Genomic DNA, 13,213 nt, shown 5'->3' with positions numbered 1-13,213 from the left:
TGTTAATAAATTAGTATTTAGGAAGCCGAAGCTATAGAGGGGGTGATACAAACATGAAATGTAATTAAAATAGAGAAATAGTGTTAGAAAATTAATAAGTGAAAAGTGTTAATAGAATGTAAAGGTATGCCACACTAAAGCCATCCAGCTCAGCCAGTCCAGAGGCACCACACCTCACACCTCCATTACCCCATTCTGGGTCTAATATTAACCAGCAAGGAGTCACATGATAATGTCTCCTTACTAAAATATGTCTAAGCTAAGAGCTACTTACCTTGGAGCAACCCCATAATGCTCCATGTGGCATGTCAGGGCCTGCACCTCCTCCTAATGCAGAACCTCTCTGCCTCACACAACAGACATATAGATTGGTAAATGCTCAATTAGCTTAGTGATATCATTCAGGTGCTTGAAAGGAAGGGGTATTTCTGAGCAAGAAAAAAAGCAATTGTTTCCCAAGCACACTGAATGGATAACAGTAACCAGATATAAATCCCACATAATAATAGAATTCAGAGATCTTCGTTACACATATTTGCGCAAATGTGTGGTTAAGCCCCAAAGCCGCATCAAGGCCTCTCTGTATATTTGGGGTCCCTAGCGCTATATATAGGTGCAGGGTGTGGCACCCCAAAACACCAGAATGAGCCAGAAAGCACAGCGTGACATACCAGTGTAAAAAACTATAGTGTTAATAAATTAGTATTTAGGAAGCCGAAGCTATAGAGGGGGTGATACAAACATGAAATGTAATTAAAATAGAGAAATAGTGTTAGAAAATTAATAAGTGAAAAGTGTTAATAGAATGTAAAGGTATGCCACACTAAAGCCATCCAGCTCAGCCAGTCCAGAGGCACCACACCTCACACCTCCATTACCCCATTCTGGGTCTAATATTAACCAGCAAGGAGTCACATGATAATGTCTCCTTACTAAAATATGTCTAAGCTAAGAGCTACTTACCTTGGAGCAACCCCATAATGCTCCATGTGGCATGTCAGGGCCTGCACCTCCTCCTAATGCAGAACCTCTCTGCCTCACACAACAGACATATAGATTGGTAAATGCTCAATTAGCTTAGTGATATCATTCAGGTGCTTGAAAGGAAGGGGTATTTCTGAGCAAGAAAAAAAGCAATTGTTTCCCAAGCACACTGAATGGATAACAGTAACCAGATATAAATCCCACATAATAATAGAATTCAGAGATCTTCGTTACACATATTTGCGCAAATGTGTGGTTAAGCCCCAAAGCCGCATCAAGGCCTCTCTGTATATTTGGGGTCCCTAGCGCTATATATAGGTGCAGGGTGTGGCACCCCAAAACACCAGAATGAGCCAGAAAGCACAGCGTGACATACCAGTGTAAAAAACTATAGTGTTAATAAATTAGTATTTAGGAAGCCGAAGCTATAGAGGGGGTGATACAAACATGAAATGTAATTAAAATAGAGAAATAGTGTTAGAAAATTAATAAGTGAAAAGTGTTAATAGAATGTAAAGGTATGCCACACTAAAGCCATCCAGCTCAGCCAGTCCAGAGGCACCACACCTCACACCTCCATTACCCCATTCTGGGTCTAATATTAACCAGCAAGGAGTCACATGATAATGTCTCCTTACTAAAATATGTCTAAGCTAAGAGCTACTTACCTTGGAGCAACCCCATAATGCTCCATGTGGCATGTCAGGGCCTGCACCTCCTCCTAATGCAGAACCTCTCTGCCTCACACAACAGACATATAGATTGGTAAATGCTCAATTAGCTTAGTGATATCATTCAGGTGCTTGAAAGGAAGGGGTATTTCTGAGCAAGAAAAAAAGCAATTGTTTCCCAAGCACACTGAATGGATAACAGTAACCAGATATAAATCCCACATAATAATAGAATTCAGAGATCTTCGTTACACATATTTGCGCAAATGTGTGGTTAAGCCCCAAAGCCGCATCAAGGCCTCTCTGTATATTTGGGGTCCCTAGCGCTATATATAGGTGCAGGGTGTGGCACCCCAAAACACCAGAATGAGCCAGAAAGCACAGCGTGACATACCAGTGTAAAAAACTATAGTGTTAATAAATTAGTATTTAGGAAGCCGAAGCTATAGAGGGGGTGATACAAACATGAAATGTAATTAAAATAGAGAAATAGTGTTAGAAAATTAATAAGTGAAAAGTGTTAATAGAATGTAAAGGTATGCCACACTAAAGCCATCCAGCTCAGCCAGTCCAGAGGCACCACACCTCACACCTCCATTACCCCATTCTGGGTCTAATATTAACCAGCAAGGAGTCACATGATAATGTCTCCTTACTAAAATATGTCTAAGCTAAGAGCTACTTACCTTGGAGCAACCCCATAATGCTCCATGTGGCATGTCAGGGCCTGCACCTCCTCCTAATGCAGAACCTCTCTGCCTCACACAACAGACATATAGATTGGTAAATGCTCAATTAGCTTAGTGATATCATTCAGGTGCTTGAAAGGAAGGGGTATTTCTGAGCAAGAAAAAAAGCAATTGTTTCCCAAGCACACTGAATGGATAACAGTAACCAGATATAAATCCCACATAATAATAGAATTCAGAGATCTTCGTTACACATATTTGCGCAAATGTGTGGTTAAGCCCCAAAGCCGCATCAAGGCCTCTCTGTATATTTGGGGTCCCTAGCGCTATATATAGGTGCAGGGTGTGGCACCCCAAAACACCAGAATGAGCCAGAAAGCACAGCGTGACATACCAGTGTAAAAAACTATAGTGTTAATAAATTAGTATTTAGGAAGCCGAAGCTATAGAGGGGGTGATACAAACATGAAATGTAATTAAAATAGAGAAATAGTGTTAGAAAATTAATAAGTGAAAAGTGTTAATAGAATGTAAAGGTATGCCACACTAAAGCCATCCAGCTCAGCCAGTCCAGAGGCACCACACCTCACACCTCCATTACCCCATTCTGGGTCTAATATTAACCAGCAAGGAGTCACATGATAATGTCTCCTTACTAAAATATGTCTAAGCTAAGAGCTACTTACCTTGGAGCAACCCCATAATGCTCCATGTGGCATGTCAGGGCCTGCACCTCCTCCTAATGCAGAACCTCTCTGCCTCACACAACAGACATATAGATTGGTAAATGCTCAATTAGCTTAGTGATATCATTCAGGTGCTTGAAAGGAAGGGGTATTTCTGAGCAAGAAAAAAAGCAATTGTTTCCCAAGCACACTGAATGGATAACAGTAACCAGATATAAATCCCACATAATAATAGAATTCAGAGATCTTCGTTACACATATTTGCGCAAATGTGTGGTTAAGCCCCAAAGCCGCATCAAGGCCTCTCTGTATATTTGGGGTCCCTAGCGCTATATATAGGTGCAGGGTGTGGCACCCCAAAACACCAGAATGAGCCAGAAAGCACAGCGTGACATACCAGTGTAAAAAACTATAGTGTTAATAAATTAGTATTTAGGAAGCCGAAGCTATAGAGGGGGTGATACAAACATGAAATGTAATTAAAATAGAGAAATAGTGTTAGAAAATTAATAAGTGAAAAGTGTTAATAGAATGTAAAGGTATGCCACACTAAAGCCATCCAGCTCAGCCAGTCCAGAGGCACCACACCTCACACCTCCATTACCCCATTCTGGGTCTAATATTAACCAGCAAGGAGTCACATGATAATGTCTCCTTACTAAAATATGTCTAAGCTAAGAGCTACTTACCTTGGAGCAACCCCATAATGCTCCATGTGGCATGTCAGGGCCTGCACCTCCTCCTAATGCAGAACCTCTCTGCCTCACACAACAGACATATAGATTGGTAAATGCTCAATTAGCTTAGTGATATCATTCAGGTGCTTGAAAGGAAGGGGTATTTCTGAGCAAGAAAAAAAGCAATTGTTTCCCAAGCACACTGAATGGATAACAGTAACCAGATATAAATCCCACATAATAATAGAATTCAGAGATCTTCGTTACACATATTTGCGCAAATGTGTGGTTAAGCCCCAAAGCCGCATCAAGGCCTCTCTGTATATTTGGGGTCCCTAGCGCTATATATAGGTGCAGGGTGTGGCACCCCAAAACACCAGAATGAGCCAGAAAGCACAGCGTGACATACCAGTGTAAAAAACTATAGTGTTAATAAATTAGTATTTAGGAAGCCGAAGCTATAGAGGGGGTGATACAAACATGAAATGTAATTAAAATAGAGAAATAGTGTTAGAAAATTAATAAGTGAAAAGTGTTAATAGAATGTAAAGGTATGCCACACTAAAGCCATCCAGCTCAGCCAGTCCAGAGGCACCACACCTCACACCTCCATTACCCCATTCTGGGTCTAATATTAACCAGCAAGGAGTCACATGATAATGTCTCCTTACTAAAATATGTCTAAGCTAAGAGCTACTTACCTTGGAGCAACCCCATAATGCTCCATGTGGCATGTCAGGGCCTGCACCTCCTCCTAATGCAGAACCTCTCTGCCTCACACAACAGACATATAGATTGGTAAATGCTCAATTAGCTTAGTGATATCATTCAGGTGCTTGAAAGGAAGGGGTATTTCTGAGCAAGAAAAAAAGCAATTGTTTCCCAAGCACACTGAATGGATAACAGTAACCAGATATAAATCCCACATAATAATAGAATTCAGAGATCTTCGTTACACATATTTGCGCAAATGTGTGGTTAAGCCCCAAAGCCGCATCAAGGCCTCTCTGTATATTTGGGGTCCCTAGCGCTATATATAGGTGCAGGGTGTGGCACCCCAAAACACCAGAATGAGCCAGAAAGCACAGCGTGACATACCAGTGTAAAAAACTATAGTGTTAATAAATTAGTATTTAGGAAGCCGAAGCTATAGAGGGGGTGATACAAACATGAAATGTAATTAAAATAGAGAAATAGTGTTAGAAAATTAATAAGTGAAAAGTGTTAATAGAATGTAAAGGTATGCCACACTAAAGCCATCCAGCTCAGCCAGTCCAGAGGCACCACACCTCACACCTCCATTACCCCATTCTGGGTCTAAGATTAACCAGCAAGGAGCCACATGATAATGGCTCCTTACTACAATATGTCTAAGCTAAGAACTACCTACCTTGGAGCAACCCCATCATGCTCCATGTGGCATGTCAGGGCCTGCACCTCCTCCTAATGCAGGAACCTCTCTGCCTCTCACAACAAACATATATATATTGGTAGATGCTCAATTAGCTTAGTGATATCATTCAGGTGCTCGAAAGGGAGGGGTATTTCTAAGCAAGAACATAAGGCATTTTTTTCCCCCAGCACCCTGAATGATAACCGTAACCAGATATAAATTCCACATGATAATAGAATTCAGAGATCTTCATTACACATATTTGCGCAAATGTGTGAATAAGCCCCAAAGCCGCATCAAGGCGTCTCACCATAGCAAGCTCACTTATCCTCACAAAATCAGTAAATAAATGATGGGGGTTTAGTTAGTGAATTGGCCAATGCACGGAAGCCTGCATACCGCTCGCCAAGGTACCCCACCTTCATGCAGGTCCTACACTATCACAAAGTCTCAAAAATTAAAACCTGTCAACTGTATCACACATAATATACTTCACACATGCCCACTAGGTTTAATGTGTATCTGCCATGCAACTTATAGCTTTTAAAGGTACACTAGTCACCTGACACTGGCTGATAAATTACTAAGGAGCAGCTGACACAGGTTTAGAACAAGTGAGATTACACAGGGGTGCATCAAAAGGCCTGTGACCACGGTTAATAAGAGTTAACCAAAGATTAACCCCGTAATATACAAACAAATCTAGAAAACCACAGCACTCGCCACCCCAGAAGCGGGGTGCAATATCTGCACTCACCACTCATAGGGTGGGGTGCATGCAGCCCATGGCCACCAACCCAAATATATACAAACAGAAAGTTCAGCACTCACCATAGCAAGCTCACTTATCCTCACAACATCAATAAATAAATGATGGGGGTTTAGTTAGTGAATTGGCCAATGCACGGAAGCCTGCATACCGCTCGCCAAGGTACCCCACCTTCATGCAGGTCCTACACTATCACAAAGTCTCAAAAATTAAAACCTGGCAACTGTATCGTGTGTGTGTGTGTGGGTGTGTATGTATACCAAGGCAGCACTATATATATATATATATATATATTACATATATACACACACACACACACACACACATAGCATGCACACACATGAAACTTGCACACACATGAAACTTGCATACATACAGTGAGCATACAGCACCCCCAAGCATACCTACGTGCTGGTATACACATCGCAGCTTGTCTTTTAATTTCTGCAGCGGCGGACAGACCTCCTCCGTGACACTAGGCGCTCGTCTGGGCAGGGCAGTTCTCCCCGTCGCCTGTTCCTGCAGGAGAGCTGCCTGCAATCGCGGCGCACTGTCCGTTAAATGGCTTGAACAGCAGTCAGCGCTATTATAAGGAAGCGCTGACAGCTGAACAGGCTGGCGTGGCCGAGCAGCTGTGATCGCGGTTGTCCCGCGGTTGTTGCAGAGACGGAGACAATGGTGTCTCCGTCTCTGAAAATATAAGTTGGTCCATCAGGGGGGGTTTCTGGGTGCTCAGAAACCCCCCCTGTGTGCGCCACTGATGTGGACTACGAATGGAACGTTAATCTTTGCCGAGCGAAGCGAGGCACCTCGCCCGAAGCATGGCGAGCTAAGCGAGCCATGCGAGGGGACACGGAGCACTAATTGGGGTTCCCAGTCACTCTACGAAGAAAACGACACCAAAAAACATAAAAAACGCATGTCTACCTTTTGACCTGTCGACCTACACCATGTCGACCTAGTTACTGTCTACCTTCCATACCACATCCAATATTACTAGCTGATGTAACCGGCATTTTTAAGTTATTAAGTTATCAATGAGCTGGATGTAATGTAACAGTCAATATTTCAAAAATAATTAACAACTTAGTAGCTATTCCAACACACCCATGAGGTGGCTGCCCAGTGCCTCTTGTTTTTTGTTGTGAAGGGGAGGGGGGTTTGTCGCCAGTAGCCCTCCTCCCCAGCTTTACTTTCTGTTCAGTTTTATAATCACTTATACATTGCAAGAGGGGTTTACAGTTTTCCTTCTGTTCTCAATGTTGCTATTCCAGGGCTTTTAGGTACACAACAACATTTTTTGTCTGCCCACCTCCATTTCTGTCAGATATTTCAGGTTATTGAATTATGGTTATTTCTGTCAGTTATTACAATTTACTAAAGATTTCATCCATATCCATCCAGTGGAAGGCACAGCACAGGTTACCTGGGTCAAAGTTCTGCCCAGAGTAAATCAATGAGAGGTCCGACCGGAACCTCAAAACGCTAGTATGTCTTCTGGGATCCAATGTTACCACTCTGAAGATTTCCCACAAATCCATCCAGTGTAATGCTCAGAACAGGCTCACCAGGTCAAAGTTCTGCCCAGCGTACACCAATGGAAGGTCCATCTGGGACCCTAACCCCCTTAAAACCTGGCCAGGATGGACCACCTCGCGTTGGTTTCATCCCAATCAACGCAGGGGTATCCAAATGCAAAACCGGATAGACAAACAAACAGACCAATGAATGTTATATATAAAAGATTTAAACATCTCATCCCACAAGACAAAACGTTTTGTGGATTGGGCACACTGTGTGGAATCTCATTCATCGATTCATTCTCTGCAAGACCAGGACACTTTACAACTAATACTATTTTGCACACTAATCCATGTGCTGTTATATAAAAATAAATAACAGGCACGTGTTCTGCAATTACAGTTTCAGAATGTCACTGCGCTACACTTGTAGGCCCCTGTAATGTGCTAGCATTCTGTAAACACCTCAAAATTTCCCTCATACAGCACAATCATCCGATTAAGTATTTGGTTTAAATGTTTAAACAAAAACATCTGCTAAGAGAGACAAAAGGCCAATATTGCAATGTATTACCACTATTTACAGCAGTCTCCATGGATACACATTTTTCTAGTTTTCTTGGGTTTATTTTAAGTACTGCAGGTGTTGACAGGTTACCGGGATTAGCTCTCATTCCTTACAGCCATACTGGTGAAAGGTACCACATTTTTCCTCTTGTCACTGCAGACGGACATACTGCACAATTACTACGTGACAGGCTGCATTGTGGAATGCACAGTTTAATAAAACCGGTCCTCTCAGCTTAAGAGTACAAATGTATCTCTTCATATTAGCACATCATCTAGAATACCAATTTTCCCATGTTTATAAATTAGCCACATTATCCAATATATGTGCCAATAGCAGTGTGTGACGTGCATTAGGCATAATTTTCGTGGATTCTACCTCATTACAACCCAATGGCATAAAAGTGAGATAATGAGAAAGTTATAACAATGGATATATATATATTTATTTATTTATAAGTGTTAGTCTTTATTATATCACCCTAACCAATAATGCAAGCTGTGACACTATCTGTCAAAATATGACAGCCTAGTTTCTTGTCCAATTATAATCACTCACTCCTGACCAACTACAATCAACTACCCGCTCACATTAAAGTACATTTAACAAAATAACAGCCTCATTAATTACTGTCTAAAATGCATACAAAGAGCATTGTGACCTTACCCCCTCCATGCTTGCGTCAGTGAGTCCCAGGTCCCTCCAGCCATCTTCTCGCAGTGAGCACTTCCAGTCGTGGCTCCCTCGTCGGAAGTGCTCGCTGCGGGAAGGTGGCCGGAGGGACCTGGGATACTGACGCAAGCATGGAGGGGGTAAGGTCACTGTTTAATTCTTGTATTTAATGTCACTTTTGTTTCACTGCTTAATAAAGCACACCCTGCGGGGTCTATACACATTATTGCTGCTGACTACAAGTCTCTGAGTGCCGCCTGGTATATGGACCCTGTGTATTTCGGGGTTGCACCCCACAGGAGCGCAACGGAGCCAGTAACTGGATAGACCGGAGTGCCGGAGCAAAATGGTTACTAATATATATATATCTCCATTAAGTCCACACTCACTGCTGCAGTTTACAACATGGGCGGTGCTTCATAAAGGGCTCTCAAGTAGTCCAAAATATATGTGTATGTATATATATATATATATATATATCTCCAAGAAGAGTACGGGCACTCACCACTTCCTTGATGATAGAAAATGTATTATACCTCACAGGTGTATCTCACATAGAGACGGACAACAGCATGTCAGCAAAAAGATGTCGACGTTTCGGCTCCATCTGAGCCTTTGTCAAGACAGACAAATTCACATCAGGTTCACACCCAGCAGCCCCTAACATACACCAAACCCTGAAGCACCTTTATAGCAGAGGCACACCACAAACCCCACCCATCAATCAACTTACAGGAAATAACAAAAGCACTGATAATGCAATGTCCAACTTACAATACAAATATACCCCATCGCCTGTACCATGGCGCCCTGTACATATCAAACATGTGGGCATCATATACTATGAACTAGCTGCTTAAAATTGCTAATTGCGGCTATTTGCCGCGATACCGGAAGTGGTGTGCGTTCCATATCATTTGGAACGCACCCACGTGACCGGAAGCACAAGCTGTGTGGGACGGCTGCCACCCGTCACCAAGCAACCACACCAGGTGCCCTGATCACAGTGGTGTACGATACATACCTAACGGAACGTCACATCACCACATGACCAGGAAAAACACAGTAGCCGTTGCTAGGCCACCGCAGTAACAAGTGAAAACATAACATTGTAAACAATGGTTGTTTCATACAAGGTACATATCGGGCATGGCAAACAAAATATTAGATGTTTTAGAATGGGTATAGATTCCATAGAGTCCTGGGTAGGGAAACAATGCACATGATCCTGAAACACTTGTAACAAAAGAAACATGTGCTAGTTTACTATCGATTGTAACACAGCCAATAGTCTATTAAAGTGGCCATGTATCCCTATAGTATAAACGACAAATACTAATGGCCACCTAATAACACAAGGCAGCAAACATACAGTCCCCTAGATATGCAAGAATACCAAAATAGTTAATAAAAACTGTCCAAGCAAAAGAAATAATATACATATCAAGGATACTGAATACCGAAAGATACATAGATACACATACCCCAGGACACAATGGAATCTATATAGGATGTGTGGTGTAACCTCTGCCACTAGGTGAATTTGTCTGTCTTGACAAAGGCTCAGATGGAGCCGAAACGTCGACATATTTTTGCTGACATGCTGTTGTCCGTCTCTATGTGAGATACACCTGTGAGGTATAATACATTTTCTATCATCAAGGAAGTGGTGAGTGCCTGTACTCTACTTGGATAGATATATATATATATATATACACACATATATACATACACATACATATACACATATACAAACACACTTTGTTATCACCTCGATAAAGGGGCACCATAGTCCCGAAACATTGGCCTGTGGTGATGTATTAAGCACGCTTTACAGCATTTTTTTATAATATCGCCTCCGAGTGCCGCTGCTAGTTGGAATCGATTGCGGGGTGTGTGTGTATATATATATATATATATATACACACACACATATATATATATATTGTAACACTGTAGGGGTGCAAGGTGCCTTTTCCTGGGGAATATGGCAGCACGCAGCAGCTGAGGAACAACACAAGTCCAGTTTCTGGTACAACTGACCCCGGCCAGTTTTATTGAAACAGAAAATAAAACAAACCCCAAAATAAAAATACCTTGCCTGTCCGGCACTAACTAAACATAAGATATTCCTAACTGTCACTAAACAAAACACAGAGTTCTTCAGTACATACTGTATAGCTCACTTGCATCAGAAAGCGTGTCTCTCACACACAGATCCTGCAGCCTTCCCAGGCAGTCTGCCCATACTAATCAGGTTAGAAGCACTATATCACTCTTACACAGCTGAAACCCTGATTAGCCCTCTGTGAGGCCAAAGACCCGAACTGGGCCCAATGTCTAGAACTCGCCTTATCTCTCTCTCAGAGCCTTTACCCAGCTTTTACAGCAAACTGAAAAGGTTCAGACAAAACAAAAAGCATTTTTCCTAGAAGTTAACATTTTCTAAAACATGTAAGACAAGAACCTGGGACAAATATACCTGCCCTCAAACACTATCCCAGTGTTCTTGTCACATATCCCCCTCCCCTGTTTCGACCTAGGGGCCGGAACACTTGTAGCCCCCAAACAGAAGATGCGAGACAATGCATCTGCGTTGGCCAATTGTGTTCCCGGTCTATGTTCGACAGTAAACTTAAAGTCCTGCAACGCTAGAAACCATCTAGTTACACGAGCATTCTTGCCTCTATTTACATACATCCATTTTAAAGGGGCATGGTCTGTTACTAGTCTGAATTGTCTACCCAAGAGGTAATATCTCAAGGTATCTAGTGCCCACTTAATGGCCAAAGCCTCCTTTTCCACAATGGCATACCTTTTTTCATGCTCATTGAGTTTCCTACTCAAATAAATGATAGGGTGTTCGTCCCCATCTCTGGTTTGGGACAGCACAGCACCTATCCCTACCTCTGAGGCATCTGTCTGTACCACAAATTCTTTTGAAAAATCTGGTGTTATCAACACCGGTTGTGAACACAAAGCCACTTTTAATGCTTGGAACGCCTTTTCTGCATCAGGGTTCCATTTCACCACATTTGACTGCTTCCCTTTGGTAAGGTCTGACAACGGCACCGCTGTGGTCGCAAAATTAGGAATAAACCGTCTATAGTACCCAGTAATTCCCAAAAAAACCCTTACCTGTTTTTTATTCACTGGACGAGGCCAGTTTTGAATAGCATCAACTTTATTCAATTGGGGCCTAATCAGACCTCTGCCTATGGTGAAGCCCAAGTATTTGACCTCCTCCATTGCGAGGCAGCACTTCTTTGGGTTAGCAGTTAACCCTGCCTCTCTGATTGAGTCCAGTACTGCTTGTACTTTAACCAAATGGGACCCCCAGTCTGTACTGTGAATTACCACATCATCCAAATAGGCAGCTGCATATTTTCTATGGGGCCTCAAAATTTTATCCATCGCCCGTTGAAAGGTTGCTGGAGCCCCATGCAACCCAAAGGGTAACATCTTATACTGGTACAGCCCCTCCGGAACCGAAAAGGCTGTTTTTTCTTTGGCGCTATCAGATAAAGGTATTTGCCAGTAACCTTTGGTCAGGTCCAATGTGGTGAGAAACCTGGCTGTTCCCAGCCTTTCTACAAGCTCATCCACACGGGGCATGGGGTATGCGTCAAACTTGGACACCTCATTTAACTTACGAAAGTCATTACAGAAGCGTATGCTACCGTCGGGCTTCGGGATGAGCACTATGGGACTGGACCACTCACTGTTAGACTCCTCTATGACTCCAAGTTCTAACATGGTTTTAACTTCCTTAGAAATAGCTTCTCGCTGAGCTTCAGGAATCCTATATGGCTTTAAATGAACCCTGACCCCTGGTTCTGTGACAATGTCATGTTTTATTATGGTCGTTCGGCCAGGCAGCTCTGAAAATACCTCCCTATTTTGGATGAGAAATTCTTTAACCTGATTGTTCTGATCAGCTGATAATGTCTCTGACACCTTCACTGCGGGAAGCAACCGGGGTGAAGACACCGAAGGGCAAGGCTCCGCTGACAGAGACAACCTATCTTTCCAGGGTTTGATTAAGTTAACATGGTAGATCTGTTCGGGTTTTCTCTTTCCCGGCTGGTATACTTTGTAATTAACCTCATTCACTTTTTCCCTAATCTCAAATGGACCCTGCCATTTAGCTAGGAATTTGCTTTCCACAGTGGGTACCAAAACAAGAACTCTATCTCCAGGAGCAAATTCCCGTATCTTGGCACTCCGGTTATAGACCCTCTGTTGAGCACTTTGGGCCTGTTCCATGTGCTCTCTGACAACAGGTACCACGGCTGCAATCCTATCCTGCATTTGTGTTACATGCTCAATAACGCTTCTATAAGGAGTGGGCTGTCCTTCCCACGTCTCTTTGGCAATATCCAACAGCCCTCTGGGGTGTCTACCATACAACAAATCAAATGGAGAAAACCCCGTAGAGGACTGAGGAACTTCTCTGATGGCCATTAATAAGTAGGGCAACAAACAATCCCAGTTTTTCCCATCTCTCTCAACAACCTTTTTTAACATACTTTTTAATGTTTTATTAAACCTTTCCACCAACCCGTCAGTTTGGGGATGGTAGAC

General features: G+C 42.6%; 1 protein-coding gene and 1 long non-coding RNA gene across 8 annotated transcripts in view; one reads left to right on the top strand and one right to left on the bottom strand.

Annotated features, from left to right (window-relative positions):
- The window catches only part of LOC134969376 (uncharacterized), a 229,414-nt gene extending 219,916 nt beyond the window's left edge, over window positions 1–9,498 (bottom strand). For all 7 annotated transcript variants that reach the window (XR_010189463.1, XM_063945301.1, XM_063945300.1 and 4 more), the window contains exon 1: window positions 9,404–9,498. The gene's annotated coding sequence lies outside the window, so the exon portion shown is untranslated. The remainder of the gene's footprint in view (window positions 1–9,403) is intronic.
- Window positions 9,499–9,603: 105 nt separating this feature from the next.
- LOC134969378 (uncharacterized) overlaps window positions 9,604–13,213 on the top strand; it is a 57,024-nt gene continuing 53,414 nt past the window's right edge. The window contains exon 1 of the long non-coding RNA XR_010189464.1: window positions 9,604–9,765. This is a non-coding gene — a long non-coding RNA (uncharacterized LOC134969378). The remainder of the gene's footprint in view (window positions 9,766–13,213) is intronic.

This window comes from Pseudophryne corroboree, chromosome 11 (genome assembly GCF_028390025.1).
Source record: "Pseudophryne corroboree isolate aPseCor3 chromosome 11, aPseCor3.hap2, whole genome shotgun sequence".
Taxonomy (NCBI): domain Eukaryota; kingdom Metazoa; phylum Chordata; class Amphibia; order Anura; family Myobatrachidae; genus Pseudophryne; species Pseudophryne corroboree.
The sequence above is the reverse complement of the archived record's forward strand: the minus strand, read 5'-3'. Positions and strand labels throughout refer to the sequence as shown.